General features: G+C 38.2%; 53 non-coding genes across 53 annotated transcripts; all 53 read left to right on the top strand.

Moving 5' to 3' along the window:
• The first annotated feature begins 101 nt into the window (after positions 1 to 101).
• Positions 102 to 175, top strand: Trnat-agu (transfer RNA threonine (anticodon AGU)). Its single transcript has one exon. It is a non-coding gene; the product is annotated as a tRNA-Thr (tRNA).
• A 214-nt stretch (positions 176 to 389) lies between these two features.
• Trnat-agu (transfer RNA threonine (anticodon AGU)) lies at positions 390 to 463 on the top strand. The gene has a single exon. It is a non-coding gene; the product is annotated as a tRNA-Thr (tRNA).
• Positions 464 to 1,397: 934 nt separating this feature from the next.
• Trnat-agu (transfer RNA threonine (anticodon AGU)) lies at positions 1,398 to 1,471 on the top strand. Its single transcript has one exon. It is a non-coding gene; the product is annotated as a tRNA-Thr (tRNA).
• Positions 1,472 to 1,685: 214 nt separating this feature from the next.
• Trnat-agu (transfer RNA threonine (anticodon AGU)) lies at positions 1,686 to 1,759 on the top strand. Its single transcript has one exon. It is a non-coding gene; the product is annotated as a tRNA-Thr (tRNA).
• A 70-nt stretch (positions 1,760 to 1,829) lies between these two features.
• On the top strand, positions 1,830 to 1,903 carry Trnat-agu (transfer RNA threonine (anticodon AGU)). The gene has a single exon. It is a non-coding gene; the product is annotated as a tRNA-Thr (tRNA).
• Positions 1,904 to 1,973: 70 nt separating this feature from the next.
• Positions 1,974 to 2,047, top strand: Trnat-agu (transfer RNA threonine (anticodon AGU)). Its single transcript has one exon. It is a non-coding gene; the product is annotated as a tRNA-Thr (tRNA).
• Positions 2,048 to 2,117: 70 nt separating this feature from the next.
• On the top strand, positions 2,118 to 2,191 carry Trnat-agu (transfer RNA threonine (anticodon AGU)). The gene has a single exon. It is a non-coding gene; the product is annotated as a tRNA-Thr (tRNA).
• A 70-nt stretch (positions 2,192 to 2,261) lies between these two features.
• On the top strand, positions 2,262 to 2,335 carry Trnat-agu (transfer RNA threonine (anticodon AGU)). Its single transcript has one exon. It is a non-coding gene; the product is annotated as a tRNA-Thr (tRNA).
• A 70-nt stretch (positions 2,336 to 2,405) lies between these two features.
• Trnat-agu (transfer RNA threonine (anticodon AGU)) lies at positions 2,406 to 2,479 on the top strand. Its single transcript has one exon. It is a non-coding gene; the product is annotated as a tRNA-Thr (tRNA).
• A 70-nt stretch (positions 2,480 to 2,549) lies between these two features.
• Positions 2,550 to 2,623, top strand: Trnat-agu (transfer RNA threonine (anticodon AGU)). Its single transcript has one exon. It is a non-coding gene; the product is annotated as a tRNA-Thr (tRNA).
• A 70-nt stretch (positions 2,624 to 2,693) lies between these two features.
• On the top strand, positions 2,694 to 2,767 carry Trnat-agu (transfer RNA threonine (anticodon AGU)). Its single transcript has one exon. It is a non-coding gene; the product is annotated as a tRNA-Thr (tRNA).
• Positions 2,768 to 2,837: 70 nt separating this feature from the next.
• On the top strand, positions 2,838 to 2,911 carry Trnat-agu (transfer RNA threonine (anticodon AGU)). Its single transcript has one exon. It is a non-coding gene; the product is annotated as a tRNA-Thr (tRNA).
• Positions 2,912 to 2,981: 70 nt separating this feature from the next.
• On the top strand, positions 2,982 to 3,055 carry Trnat-agu (transfer RNA threonine (anticodon AGU)). The gene has a single exon. It is a non-coding gene; the product is annotated as a tRNA-Thr (tRNA).
• Positions 3,056 to 3,269: 214 nt separating this feature from the next.
• Trnat-agu (transfer RNA threonine (anticodon AGU)) lies at positions 3,270 to 3,343 on the top strand. Its single transcript has one exon. It is a non-coding gene; the product is annotated as a tRNA-Thr (tRNA).
• A 70-nt stretch (positions 3,344 to 3,413) lies between these two features.
• Positions 3,414 to 3,487, top strand: Trnat-agu (transfer RNA threonine (anticodon AGU)). Its single transcript has one exon. It is a non-coding gene; the product is annotated as a tRNA-Thr (tRNA).
• A 70-nt stretch (positions 3,488 to 3,557) lies between these two features.
• Positions 3,558 to 3,631, top strand: Trnat-agu (transfer RNA threonine (anticodon AGU)). The gene has a single exon. It is a non-coding gene; the product is annotated as a tRNA-Thr (tRNA).
• Positions 3,632 to 3,701: 70 nt separating this feature from the next.
• Trnat-agu (transfer RNA threonine (anticodon AGU)) lies at positions 3,702 to 3,775 on the top strand. Its single transcript has one exon. It is a non-coding gene; the product is annotated as a tRNA-Thr (tRNA).
• Positions 3,776 to 3,845: 70 nt separating this feature from the next.
• Positions 3,846 to 3,919, top strand: Trnat-agu (transfer RNA threonine (anticodon AGU)). Its single transcript has one exon. It is a non-coding gene; the product is annotated as a tRNA-Thr (tRNA).
• Positions 3,920 to 4,133: 214 nt separating this feature from the next.
• Positions 4,134 to 4,207, top strand: Trnat-agu (transfer RNA threonine (anticodon AGU)). The gene has a single exon. It is a non-coding gene; the product is annotated as a tRNA-Thr (tRNA).
• Positions 4,208 to 4,277: 70 nt separating this feature from the next.
• Trnat-agu (transfer RNA threonine (anticodon AGU)) lies at positions 4,278 to 4,351 on the top strand. Its single transcript has one exon. It is a non-coding gene; the product is annotated as a tRNA-Thr (tRNA).
• Positions 4,352 to 4,565: 214 nt separating this feature from the next.
• Positions 4,566 to 4,639, top strand: Trnat-agu (transfer RNA threonine (anticodon AGU)). Its single transcript has one exon. It is a non-coding gene; the product is annotated as a tRNA-Thr (tRNA).
• Positions 4,640 to 4,853: 214 nt separating this feature from the next.
• On the top strand, positions 4,854 to 4,927 carry Trnat-agu (transfer RNA threonine (anticodon AGU)). Its single transcript has one exon. It is a non-coding gene; the product is annotated as a tRNA-Thr (tRNA).
• A 70-nt stretch (positions 4,928 to 4,997) lies between these two features.
• On the top strand, positions 4,998 to 5,071 carry Trnat-agu (transfer RNA threonine (anticodon AGU)). Its single transcript has one exon. It is a non-coding gene; the product is annotated as a tRNA-Thr (tRNA).
• Positions 5,072 to 5,285: 214 nt separating this feature from the next.
• Positions 5,286 to 5,359, top strand: Trnat-agu (transfer RNA threonine (anticodon AGU)). Its single transcript has one exon. It is a non-coding gene; the product is annotated as a tRNA-Thr (tRNA).
• Positions 5,360 to 5,573: 214 nt separating this feature from the next.
• On the top strand, positions 5,574 to 5,647 carry Trnat-agu (transfer RNA threonine (anticodon AGU)). Its single transcript has one exon. It is a non-coding gene; the product is annotated as a tRNA-Thr (tRNA).
• A 70-nt stretch (positions 5,648 to 5,717) lies between these two features.
• On the top strand, positions 5,718 to 5,791 carry Trnat-agu (transfer RNA threonine (anticodon AGU)). Its single transcript has one exon. It is a non-coding gene; the product is annotated as a tRNA-Thr (tRNA).
• A 70-nt stretch (positions 5,792 to 5,861) lies between these two features.
• On the top strand, positions 5,862 to 5,935 carry Trnat-agu (transfer RNA threonine (anticodon AGU)). Its single transcript has one exon. It is a non-coding gene; the product is annotated as a tRNA-Thr (tRNA).
• A 70-nt stretch (positions 5,936 to 6,005) lies between these two features.
• On the top strand, positions 6,006 to 6,079 carry Trnat-agu (transfer RNA threonine (anticodon AGU)). Its single transcript has one exon. It is a non-coding gene; the product is annotated as a tRNA-Thr (tRNA).
• A 70-nt stretch (positions 6,080 to 6,149) lies between these two features.
• Positions 6,150 to 6,223, top strand: Trnat-agu (transfer RNA threonine (anticodon AGU)). Its single transcript has one exon. It is a non-coding gene; the product is annotated as a tRNA-Thr (tRNA).
• A 70-nt stretch (positions 6,224 to 6,293) lies between these two features.
• On the top strand, positions 6,294 to 6,367 carry Trnat-agu (transfer RNA threonine (anticodon AGU)). Its single transcript has one exon. It is a non-coding gene; the product is annotated as a tRNA-Thr (tRNA).
• A 70-nt stretch (positions 6,368 to 6,437) lies between these two features.
• Trnat-agu (transfer RNA threonine (anticodon AGU)) lies at positions 6,438 to 6,511 on the top strand. Its single transcript has one exon. It is a non-coding gene; the product is annotated as a tRNA-Thr (tRNA).
• A 70-nt stretch (positions 6,512 to 6,581) lies between these two features.
• On the top strand, positions 6,582 to 6,655 carry Trnat-agu (transfer RNA threonine (anticodon AGU)). Its single transcript has one exon. It is a non-coding gene; the product is annotated as a tRNA-Thr (tRNA).
• A 70-nt stretch (positions 6,656 to 6,725) lies between these two features.
• Positions 6,726 to 6,799, top strand: Trnat-agu (transfer RNA threonine (anticodon AGU)). The gene has a single exon. It is a non-coding gene; the product is annotated as a tRNA-Thr (tRNA).
• Positions 6,800 to 6,869: 70 nt separating this feature from the next.
• On the top strand, positions 6,870 to 6,943 carry Trnat-agu (transfer RNA threonine (anticodon AGU)). Its single transcript has one exon. It is a non-coding gene; the product is annotated as a tRNA-Thr (tRNA).
• Positions 6,944 to 7,013: 70 nt separating this feature from the next.
• Positions 7,014 to 7,087, top strand: Trnat-agu (transfer RNA threonine (anticodon AGU)). Its single transcript has one exon. It is a non-coding gene; the product is annotated as a tRNA-Thr (tRNA).
• Positions 7,088 to 7,157: 70 nt separating this feature from the next.
• On the top strand, positions 7,158 to 7,231 carry Trnat-agu (transfer RNA threonine (anticodon AGU)). The gene has a single exon. It is a non-coding gene; the product is annotated as a tRNA-Thr (tRNA).
• Positions 7,232 to 7,301: 70 nt separating this feature from the next.
• Trnat-agu (transfer RNA threonine (anticodon AGU)) lies at positions 7,302 to 7,375 on the top strand. Its single transcript has one exon. It is a non-coding gene; the product is annotated as a tRNA-Thr (tRNA).
• A 70-nt stretch (positions 7,376 to 7,445) lies between these two features.
• Positions 7,446 to 7,519, top strand: Trnat-agu (transfer RNA threonine (anticodon AGU)). Its single transcript has one exon. It is a non-coding gene; the product is annotated as a tRNA-Thr (tRNA).
• A 70-nt stretch (positions 7,520 to 7,589) lies between these two features.
• On the top strand, positions 7,590 to 7,663 carry Trnat-agu (transfer RNA threonine (anticodon AGU)). The gene has a single exon. It is a non-coding gene; the product is annotated as a tRNA-Thr (tRNA).
• Positions 7,664 to 7,733: 70 nt separating this feature from the next.
• On the top strand, positions 7,734 to 7,807 carry Trnat-agu (transfer RNA threonine (anticodon AGU)). The gene has a single exon. It is a non-coding gene; the product is annotated as a tRNA-Thr (tRNA).
• A 70-nt stretch (positions 7,808 to 7,877) lies between these two features.
• On the top strand, positions 7,878 to 7,951 carry Trnat-agu (transfer RNA threonine (anticodon AGU)). The gene has a single exon. It is a non-coding gene; the product is annotated as a tRNA-Thr (tRNA).
• A 70-nt stretch (positions 7,952 to 8,021) lies between these two features.
• On the top strand, positions 8,022 to 8,095 carry Trnat-agu (transfer RNA threonine (anticodon AGU)). Its single transcript has one exon. It is a non-coding gene; the product is annotated as a tRNA-Thr (tRNA).
• Positions 8,096 to 8,165: 70 nt separating this feature from the next.
• On the top strand, positions 8,166 to 8,239 carry Trnat-agu (transfer RNA threonine (anticodon AGU)). Its single transcript has one exon. It is a non-coding gene; the product is annotated as a tRNA-Thr (tRNA).
• Positions 8,240 to 8,309: 70 nt separating this feature from the next.
• On the top strand, positions 8,310 to 8,383 carry Trnat-agu (transfer RNA threonine (anticodon AGU)). The gene has a single exon. It is a non-coding gene; the product is annotated as a tRNA-Thr (tRNA).
• A 70-nt stretch (positions 8,384 to 8,453) lies between these two features.
• Positions 8,454 to 8,527, top strand: Trnat-agu (transfer RNA threonine (anticodon AGU)). The gene has a single exon. It is a non-coding gene; the product is annotated as a tRNA-Thr (tRNA).
• A 70-nt stretch (positions 8,528 to 8,597) lies between these two features.
• On the top strand, positions 8,598 to 8,671 carry Trnat-agu (transfer RNA threonine (anticodon AGU)). The gene has a single exon. It is a non-coding gene; the product is annotated as a tRNA-Thr (tRNA).
• Positions 8,672 to 8,885: 214 nt separating this feature from the next.
• Positions 8,886 to 8,959, top strand: Trnat-agu (transfer RNA threonine (anticodon AGU)). Its single transcript has one exon. It is a non-coding gene; the product is annotated as a tRNA-Thr (tRNA).
• A 70-nt stretch (positions 8,960 to 9,029) lies between these two features.
• On the top strand, positions 9,030 to 9,103 carry Trnat-agu (transfer RNA threonine (anticodon AGU)). The gene has a single exon. It is a non-coding gene; the product is annotated as a tRNA-Thr (tRNA).
• A 214-nt stretch (positions 9,104 to 9,317) lies between these two features.
• Positions 9,318 to 9,391, top strand: Trnat-agu (transfer RNA threonine (anticodon AGU)). Its single transcript has one exon. It is a non-coding gene; the product is annotated as a tRNA-Thr (tRNA).
• Positions 9,392 to 9,461: 70 nt separating this feature from the next.
• On the top strand, positions 9,462 to 9,535 carry Trnat-agu (transfer RNA threonine (anticodon AGU)). The gene has a single exon. It is a non-coding gene; the product is annotated as a tRNA-Thr (tRNA).
• A 70-nt stretch (positions 9,536 to 9,605) lies between these two features.
• Positions 9,606 to 9,679, top strand: Trnat-agu (transfer RNA threonine (anticodon AGU)). The gene has a single exon. It is a non-coding gene; the product is annotated as a tRNA-Thr (tRNA).
• Positions 9,680 to 9,749: 70 nt separating this feature from the next.
• Positions 9,750 to 9,823, top strand: Trnat-agu (transfer RNA threonine (anticodon AGU)). The gene has a single exon. It is a non-coding gene; the product is annotated as a tRNA-Thr (tRNA).
• Positions 9,824 to 10,037: 214 nt separating this feature from the next.
• Positions 10,038 to 10,111, top strand: Trnat-agu (transfer RNA threonine (anticodon AGU)). The gene has a single exon. It is a non-coding gene; the product is annotated as a tRNA-Thr (tRNA).
• Positions 10,112 to 10,234: the final 123 nt, after the last annotated feature.

Genomic DNA, 10,234 nt, shown 5'->3' with positions numbered 1-10,234 from the left:
GAGGTCGAGGGTCCGAATCCCTCTGGAGCCTTGTATTCTTGTTTAAGACTCGTTTTATTAATAATGAAACATAATCATATTTATTGTTTTCTTAATATATCGGCTCCATAGCTCAGTTGGTTAGAGCGCCAGTCTAGTAAACTGGAGGTCGAGGGTCCGAATCCCTCTGGAGCCTTGTATTCTTGTTTAAGACTCGTTTTATTATTAATGATACATAATCATATTTATTGTTTTCTTAATATATCGACTCCATAGCTCAGTTGGTTAGAGCGCCAGTCTAGTAAACTGGAGGTCGAGGGTCCGAATCCCTCTGGAGCCTTGTATTCTTGTTTAAGACTCGTTTTATTAATAATGAAACATAATCATATTTATTGTTTTCTTAATATATCGGCTCCATAGCTCAGTTGGTTAGAGCGCCAGTCTAGTAAACTGGAGGTCGAGGGTCCGAATCCCTCTGGAGCCTTGTATTCTTGTTTAAGACTCGTTTTATTATTAATGATACATAATCATATTTATTGTTTTCTTAATATATCGACTCCATAGCTCAGTTGGTTAGAGCGCCAGTCTAGTAAACTGGAGGTCGAGGGTCCGAATCCCTCTGGAGCCTTGTATTCTTGTTTAACACTCGTTTTATTATTAATGATACATAATCATATTTGTTGTTTTCTTAATATATCGACTCCATAGCTCAGTTGGTTAGAGCGCCAGTCTAGTAAACTGGAGGTCGAGGGTCCGAATCCCTCTGGAGCCTTGTATTCTTGTTTAACACTCGTTTTATTATTAATGATACATAATCATATTTGTTGTTTTCTTAATATATCGACTCCATAGCTCAGTTGGTTAGAGCGCCAGTCTAGTAAACTGGAGGTCGAGGGTCCGAATCCCTCTGGAGCCTTGTATTCTTGTTTAACACTCGTTTTATTATTAATGATACATAATCATATTTGTTGTTTTCTTAATATATCGACTCCATAGCTCAGTTGGTTAGAGCGCCAGTCTAGTAAACTGGAGGTCGAGGGTCCGAATCCCTCTGGAGCCTTGTATTCTTGTTTAACACTCGTTTTATTATTAATGATACATAATCATATTTGTTGTTTTCTTAATATATCGACTCCATAGCTCAGTTGGTTAGAGCGCCAGTCTAGTAAACTGGAGGTCGAGGGTCCGAATCCCTCTGGAGCCTTGTATTCTTGTTTAACACTCGTTTTATTATTAATGATACATAATCATATTTGTTGTTTTCTTAATATATCGACTCCATAGCTCAGTTGGTTAGAGCGCCAGTCTAGTAAACTGGAGGTCGAGGGTCCGAATCCCTCTGGAGCCTTGTATTCTTGTTTAAGACTCGTTTTATTAATAATGAAACATAATCATATTTATTGTTTTCTTAATATATCGGCTCCATAGCTCAGTTGGTTAGAGCGCCAGTCTAGTAAACTGGAGGTCGAGGGTCCGAATCCCTCTGGAGCCTTGTATTCTTGTTTAAGACTCGTTTTATTATTAATGATACATAATCATATTTATTGTTTTCTTAATATATCGACTCCATAGCTCAGTTGGTTAGAGCGCCAGTCTAGTAAACTGGAGGTCGAGGGTCCGAATCCCTCTGGAGCCTTGTATTCTTGTTTAACACTCGTTTTATTAATAATGAAACATAATCATATTTATTGTTTTCTTAATATATCGGCTCCATAGCTCAGTTGGTTAGAGCGCCAGTCTAGTAAACTGGAGGTCGAGGGTCCGAATCCCTCTGGAGCCTTGTATTCTTGTTTAACACTCGTTTTATTAATAATGAAACATAATCATATTTATTGTTTCCTTAATATATCGGCTCCATAGCTCAGTTGGTTAGAGCGCCAGTCTAGTAAACTGGAGGTCGAGGGTCCGAATCCCTCTGGAGCCTTGTATTCTTGTTTAACACTCGTTTTATTAATAATGAAACATAATCATATTTATTGTTTCCTTAATATATCGGCTCCATAGCTCAGTTGGTTAGAGCGCCAGTCTAGTAAACTGGAGGTCGAGGGTCCGAATCCCTCTGGAGCCTTGTATTCTTGTTTAACACTCGTTTTATTAATAATGAAACATAATCATATTTATTGTTTCCTTAATATATCGGCTCCATAGCTCAGTTGGTTAGAGCGCCAGTCTAGTAAACTGGAGGTCGAGGGTCCGAATCCCTCTGGAGCCTTGTATTCTTGTTTAACACTCGTTTTATTAATAATGAAACATAATCATATTTATTGTTTCCTTAATATATCGGCTCCATAGCTCAGTTGGTTAGAGCGCCAGTCTAGTAAACTGGAGGTCGAGGGTCCGAATCCCTCTGGAGCCTTGTATTCTTGTTTAACACTCGTTTTATTAATAATGAAACATAATCATATTTATTGTTTCCTTAATATATCGGCTCCATAGCTCAGTTGGTTAGAGCGCCAGTCTAGTAAACTGGAGGTCGAGGGTCCGAATCCCTCTGGAGCCTTGTATTCTTGTTTAACACTCGTTTTATTAATAATGAAACATAATCATATTTATTGTTTCCTTAATATATCGGCTCCATAGCTCAGTTGGTTAGAGCGCCAGTCTAGTAAACTGGAGGTCGAGGGTCCGAATCCCTCTGGAGCCTTGTATTCTTGTTTAACACTCGTTTTATTAATAATGAAACATAATCATATTTATTGTTTCCTTAATATATCGGCTCCATAGCTCAGTTGGTTAGAGCGCCAGTCTAGTAAACTGGAGGTCGAGGGTCCGAATCCCTCTGGAGCCTTGTATTCTTGTTTAACACTCGTTTTATTAATAATGAAACATAATCATATTTATTGTTTCCTTAATATATCGGCTCCATAGCTCAGTTGGTTAGAGCGCCAGTCTAGTAAACTGGAGGTCGAGGGTCCGAATCCCTCTGGAGCCTTGTATTCTTGTTTAACACTCGTTTTATTAATAATGAAACATAATCATATTTATTGTTTCCTTAATATATCGGCTCCATAGCTCAGTTGGTTAGAGCGCCAGTCTAGTAAACTGGAGGTCGAGGGTCCGAATCCCTCTGGAGCCTTGTATTCTTGTTTAACACTCGTTTTATTATTAATGAAACATAATCATATTTATTGTTTTCTTAATATATCGACTCCATAGCTCAGTTGGTTAGAGCGCCAGTCTAGTAAACTGGAGGTCGAGGGTCCGAATCCCTCTGGAGCCTTGTATTCTTGTTTAACACTCGTTTTATTAATAATGAAACATAATCATATTTATTGTTTTCTTAATATATCGGCTCCATAGCTCAGTTGGTTAGAGCGCCAGTCTAGTAAACTGGAGGTCGAGGGTCCGAATCCCTCTGGAGCCTTGTATTCTTGTTTAAGACTCGTTTTATTATTAATGAAACATAATCATATTTATTGTTTTCTTAATATATCGGCTCCATAGCTCAGTTGGTTAGAGCGCCAGTCTAGTAAACTGGAGGTCGAGGGTCCGAATCCCTCTGGAGCCTTGTATTCTTGTTTAACACTCGTTTTATTATTAATGAAACATAATCATATTTATTGTTTTCTTAATATATCGGCTCCATAGCTCAGTTGGTTAGAGCGCCAGTCTAGTAAACTGGAGGTCGAGGGTCCGAATCCCTCTGGAGCCTTGTATTCTTGTTTAAGACTCGTTTTATTATTAATGAAACATAATCATATTTATTGTTTTCTTAATATATCGGCTCCATAGCTCAGTTGGTTAGAGCGCCAGTCTAGTAAACTGGAGGTCGAGGGTCCGAATCCCTCTGGAGCCTTGTATTCTTGTTTAACACTCGTTTTATTAATAATGAAACATAATCATATTTATTGTTTTCTTAATATATCGGCTCCATAGCTCAGTTGGTTAGAGCGCCAGTCTAGTAAACTGGAGGTCGAGGGTCCGAATCCCTCTGGAGCCTTGTATTCTTGTTTAAGACTCGTTTTATTATTAATGATACATAATCATATTTATTGTTTTCTTAATATATCGACTCCATAGCTCAGTTGGTTAGAGCGCCAGTCTAGTAAACTGGAGGTCGAGGGTCCGAATCCCTCTGGAGCCTTGTATTCTTGTTTAAGACTCGTTTTATTAATAATGAAACATAATCATATTTATTGTTTTCTTAATATATCGGCTCCATAGCTCAGTTGGTTAGAGCGCCAGTCTAGTAAACTGGAGGTCGAGGGTCCGAATCCCTCTGGAGCCTTGTATTCTTGTTTAACACTCGTTTTATTAATAATGAAACATAATCATATTTATTGTTTCCTTAATATATCGGCTCCATAGCTCAGTTGGTTAGAGCGCCAGTCTAGTAAACTGGAGGTCGAGGGTCCGAATCCCTCTGGAGCCTTGTATTCTTGTTTAACACTCGTTTTATTATTAATGATACATAATCATATTTATTGTTTTCTTAATATATCGACTCCATAGCTCAGTTGGTTAGAGCGCCAGTCTAGTAAACTGGAGGTCGAGGGTCCGAATCCCTCTGGAGCCTTGTATTCTTGTTTAACACTCGTTTTATTAATAATGAAACATAATCATATTTATTGTTTTCTTAATATATCGGCTCCATAGCTCAGTTGGTTAGAGCGCCAGTCTAGTAAACTGGAGGTCGAGGGTCCGAATCCCTCTGGAGCCTTGTATTCTTGTTTAAGACTCGTTTTATTATTAATGATACATAATCATATTTATTGTTTTCTTAATATATCGACTCCATAGCTCAGTTGGTTAGAGCGCCAGTCTAGTAAACTGGAGGTCGAGGGTCCGAATCCCTCTGGAGCCTTGTATTCTTGTTTAAGACTCGTTTTATTAATAATGAAACATAATCATATTTATTGTTTTCTTAATATATCGGCTCCATAGCTCAGTTGGTTAGAGCGCCAGTCTAGTAAACTGGAGGTCGAGGGTCCGAATCCCTCTGGAGCCTTGTATTCTTGTTTAACACTCGTTTTATTAATAATGAAACATAATCATATTTATTGTTTCCTTAATATATCGGCTCCATAGCTCAGTTGGTTAGAGCGCCAGTCTAGTAAACTGGAGGTCGAGGGTCCGAATCCCTCTGGAGCCTTGTATTCTTGTTTAACACTCGTTTTATTATTAATGATACATAATCATATTTATTGTTTTCTTAATATATCGACTCCATAGCTCAGTTGGTTAGAGCGCCAGTCTAGTAAACTGGAGGTCGAGGGTCCGAATCCCTCTGGAGCCTTGTATTCTTGTTTAACACTCGTTTTATTAATAATGAAACATAATCATATTTATTGTTTTCTTAATATATCGGCTCCATAGCTCAGTTGGTTAGAGCGCCAGTCTAGTAAACTGGAGGTCGAGGGTCCGAATCCCTCTGGAGCCTTGTATTCTTGTTTAAGACTCGTTTTATTATTAATGATACATAATCATATTTATTGTTTTCTTAATATATCGACTCCATAGCTCAGTTGGTTAGAGCGCCAGTCTAGTAAACTGGAGGTCGAGGGTCCGAATCCCTCTGGAGCCTTGTATTCTTGTTTAACACTCGTTTTATTAATAATGAAACATAATCATATTTATTGTTTTCTTAATATATCGGCTCCATAGCTCAGTTGGTTAGAGCGCCAGTCTAGTAAACTGGAGGTCGAGGGTCCGAATCCCTCTGGAGCCTTGTATTCTTGTTTAAGACTCGTTTTATTAATAATGAAACATAATCATATTTATTGTTTTCTTAATATATCGGCTCCATAGCTCAGTTGGTTAGAGCGCCAGTCTAGTAAACTGGAGGTCGAGGGTCCGAATCCCTCTGGAGCCTTGTATTCTTGTTTAACACTCGTTTTATTAATAATGAAACATAATCATATTTATTGTTTTCTTAATATATCGGCTCCATAGCTCAGTTGGTTAGAGCGCCAGTCTAGTAAACTGGAGGTCGAGGGTCCGAATCCCTCTGGAGCCTTGTATTCTTGTTTAACACTCGTTTTATTAATAATGAAACATAATCATATTTATTGTTTTCTTAATATATCGGCTCCATAGCTCAGTTGGTTAGAGCGCCAGTCTAGTAAACTGGAGGTCGAGGGTCCGAATCCCTCTGGAGCCTTGTATTCTTGTTTAACACTCGTTTTATTAATAATGAAACATAATCATATTTATTGTTTTCTTAATATATCGGCTCCATAGCTCAGTTGGTTAGAGCGCCAGTCTAGTAAACTGGAGGTCGAGGGTCCGAATCCCTCTGGAGCCTTGTATTCTTGTTTAACACTCGTTTTATTAATAATGAAACATAATCATATTTATTGTTTTCTTAATATATCGGCTCCATAGCTCAGTTGGTTAGAGCGCCAGTCTAGTAAACTGGAGGTCGAGGGTCCGAATCCCTCTGGAGCCTTGTATTCTTGTTTAACACTCGTTTTATTAATAATGAAACATAATCATATTTATTGTTTTCTTAATATATCGGCTCCATAGCTCAGTTGGTTAGAGCGCCAGTCTAGTAAACTGGAGGTCGAGGGTCCGAATCCCTCTGGAGCCTTGTATTCTTGTTTAACACTCGTTTTATTAATAATGAAACATAATCATATTTATTGTTTTCTTAATATATCGGCTCCATAGCTCAGTTGGTTAGAGCGCCAGTCTAGTAAACTGGAGGTCGAGGGTCCGAATCCCTCTGGAGCCTTGTATTCTTGTTTAACACTCGTTTTATTAATAATGAAACATAATCATATTTATTGTTTTCTTAATATATCGGCTCCATAGCTCAGTTGGTTAGAGCGCCAGTCTAGTAAACTGGAGGTCGAGGGTCCGAATCCCTCTGGAGCCTTGTATTCTTGTTTAAGACTCGTTTTATTAATAATGAAACATAATCATATTTATTGTTTTCTTAATATATCGGCTCCATAGCTCAGTTGGTTAGAGCGCCAGTCTAGTAAACTGGAGGTCGAGGGTCCGAATCCCTCTGGAGCCTTGTATTCTTGTTTAAGACTCGTTTTATTAATAATGAAACATAATCATATTTATTGTTTTCTTAATATATCGGCTCCATAGCTCAGTTGGTTAGAGCGCCAGTCTAGTAAACTGGAGGTCGAGGGTCCGAATCCCTCTGGAGCCTTGTATTCTTGTTTAACACTCGTTTTATTAATAATGAAACATAATCATATTTATTGTTTTCTTAATATATCGGCTCCATAGCTCAGTTGGTTAGAGCGCCAGTCTAGTAAACTGGAGGTCGAGGGTCCGAATCCCTCTGGAGCCTTGTATTCTTGTTTAAGACTCGTTTTATTAATAATGAAACATAATCATATTTATTGTTTTCTTAATATATCGGCTCCATAGCTCAGTTGGTTAGAGCGCCAGTCTAGTAAACTGGAGGTCGAGGGTCCGAATCCCTCTGGAGCCTTGTATTCTTGTTTAACACTTGTTTTATCATTAATGATACATAATCATATTTATTGTTTTCTTAATATATCGGCTCCATAGCTCAGTTGGTTAGAGCGCCAGTCTAGTAAACTGGAGGTCGAGGGTCCGAATCCCTCTGGAGCCTTGTATTCTTGTTTAACACTCGTTTTATTAATAATGAAACATAATCATATTTATTGTTTTCTTAATATATCGGCTCCATAGCTCAGTTGGTTAGAGCGCCAGTCTAGTAAACTGGAGGTCGAGGGTCCGAATCCCTCTGGAGCCTTGTATTCTTGTTTAAGACTCGTTTTATTAATAATGAAACATAATCATATTTATTGTTTTCTTAATATATCGGCTCCATAGCTCAGTTGGTTAGAGCGCCAGTCTAGTAAACTGGAGGTCGAGGGTCCGAATCCCTCTGGAGCCTTGTATTCTTGTTTAACACTTGTTTTATCATTAATGATACATAATCATATTTATTGTTTTCTTAATATATCGGCTCCATAGCTCAGTTGGTTAGAGCGCCAGTCTAGTAAACTGGAGGTCGAGGGTCCGAATCCCTCTGGAGCCTTGTATTCTTGTTTAACACTCGTTTTATTAATAATGAAACATAATCATATTTATTGTTTTCTTAATATATCGGCTCCATAGCTCAGTTGGTTAGAGCGCCAGTCTAGTAAACTGGAGGTCGAGGGTCCGAATCCCTCTGGAGCCTTGTATTCTTGTTTAAGACTCGTTTTATTAATAATGAAACATAATCATATTTATTGTTTTCTTAATATATCGGCTCCATAGCTCAGTTGGTTAGAGCGCCAGTCTAGTAAACTGGAGGTCGAGGGTCCGAATCCCTCTGGAGCCTTGTATTCTTGTTTAAGACTCGTTTTATTAATAATGAAACATAATCATATTTATTGTTTTCTTAATATATCGGCTCCATAGCTCAGTTGGTTAGAGCGCCAGTCTAGTAAACTGGAGGTCGAGGGTCCGAATCCCTCTGGAGCCTTGTATTCTTGTTTAACACTCGTTTTATTAATAATGAAACATAATCATATTTATTGTTTTCTTAATATATCGGCTCCATAGCTCAGTTGGTTAGAGCGCCAGTCTAGTAAACTGGAGGTCGAGGGTCCGAATCCCTCTGGAGCCTTGTATTCTTGTTTAACACTCGTTTTATTAATAATGAAACATAATCATATTTATTGTTTTCTTAATATATCGGCTCCATAGCTCAGTTGGTTAGAGCGCCAGTCTAGTAAACTGGAGGTCGAGGGTCCGAATCCCTCTGGAGCCTTGTATTCTTGTTTAACACTCGTTTTATTATTAATGATACATAATCATATTTATTGTTTTCTTAATATATCGACTCCATAGCTCAGTTGGTTAGAGCGCCAGTCTAGTAAACTGGAGGTCGAGGGTCCGAATCCCTCTGGAGCCTTGTATTCTTGTTTAAGACTCGTTTTATTAATAATGAAACATAATCATATTTATTGTTTTCTTAATATATCGGCTCCATAGCTCAGTTGGTTAGAGCGCCAGTCTAGTAAACTGGAGGTCGAGGGTCCGAATCCCTCTGGAGCCTTGTATTCTTGTTTAAGACTCGTTTTATTAATAATGAAACATAATCATATTTATTGTTTTCTTAATATATCGGCTCCATAGCTCAGTTGGTTAGAGCGCCAGTCTAGTAAACTGGAGGTCGAGGGTCCGAATCCCTCTGGAGCCTTGTATTCTTGTTTAACACTCGTTTTATTATTAATGATACATAATCATATTTATTGTTTTCTTAATATATCGACTCCATAGCTCAGTTGGTTAGAGCGCCAGTCTAGTAAACTGGAGGTCGAGGGTCCGAATCCCTCTGGAGCCTTGTATTCTTGTTTAAGACTCGTTTTATTAATAATGAAACATAATCATATTTATTGTTTTCTTAATATATCGGCTCCATAGCTCAGTTGGTTAGAGCGCCAGTCTAGTAAACTGGAGGTCGAGGGTCCGAATCCCTCTGGAGCCTTGTATTCTTGTTTAACACTCGTTTTATTAATAATGAAACATAATCATATTTATTGTTTTCTTAATATATCGGCTCCATAGCTCAGTTGGTTAGAGCGCCAGTCTAGTAAACTGGAGGTCGAGGGTCCGAATCCCTCTGGAGCCTTGTATTCTTGTTTAACACTCGTTTTATTATTAATGATACATAATCATATTTATTGTTTCCTTAATATATCGGCTCCATAGCTCAGTTGGTTAGAGCGCCAGTCTAGTAAACTGGAGGTCGAGGGTCCGAATCCCTCTGGAGCCTTGTATTCTTGTTTAACACTCGTTTTATTAATAATGAAACATAATCATATTTATTGTTTTCTTAATATATCGGCTCCATAGCTCAGTTGGTTAGAGCGCCAGTCTAGTAAACTGGAGGTCGAGGGTCCGAATCCCTCTGGAGCCTTGTATTCTTGTTTAACACTCGTTTTATTATTAATGATACATAATCATATTTGTTGTTTTCTTAATATATCGACTCCATAGCTCAGTTGGTTAGAGCGCCAGTCTAGTAAACTGGAGGTCGAGGGTCCGAATCCCTCTGGAGCCTTGTATTCTTGTTTAACACTCGTTTTATTATTAATGATACATAATCATATTTATTGTTTTCTTAATATATCGGCTCCATAGCTCAGTTGGTTAGAGCGCCAGTCTAGTAAACTGGAGGTCGAGGGTCCGAATCCCTCTGGAGCCTTGTATTCTTGTTTAACACTCGTTTTATTATTAATGATACATAATCATATTTATTGTTTTCTTAATATATCGACTCCATAGCTCAGTTGGTTAGAGCGCCAGTCTAGTAAACTGGAGGTCGAGG

Source organism: Euprymna scolopes, chromosome 11, assembly GCF_053919585.1.
Source record: "Euprymna scolopes isolate OS-2025 chromosome 11, ASM5391958v1, whole genome shotgun sequence".
Lineage (NCBI taxonomy): Eukaryota > Metazoa > Mollusca > Cephalopoda > Sepiida > Sepiolidae > Euprymna > Euprymna scolopes.
Note: the sequence above shows the minus strand (reverse complement) of the source record. Positions and strands in the feature narration are given on the sequence as shown.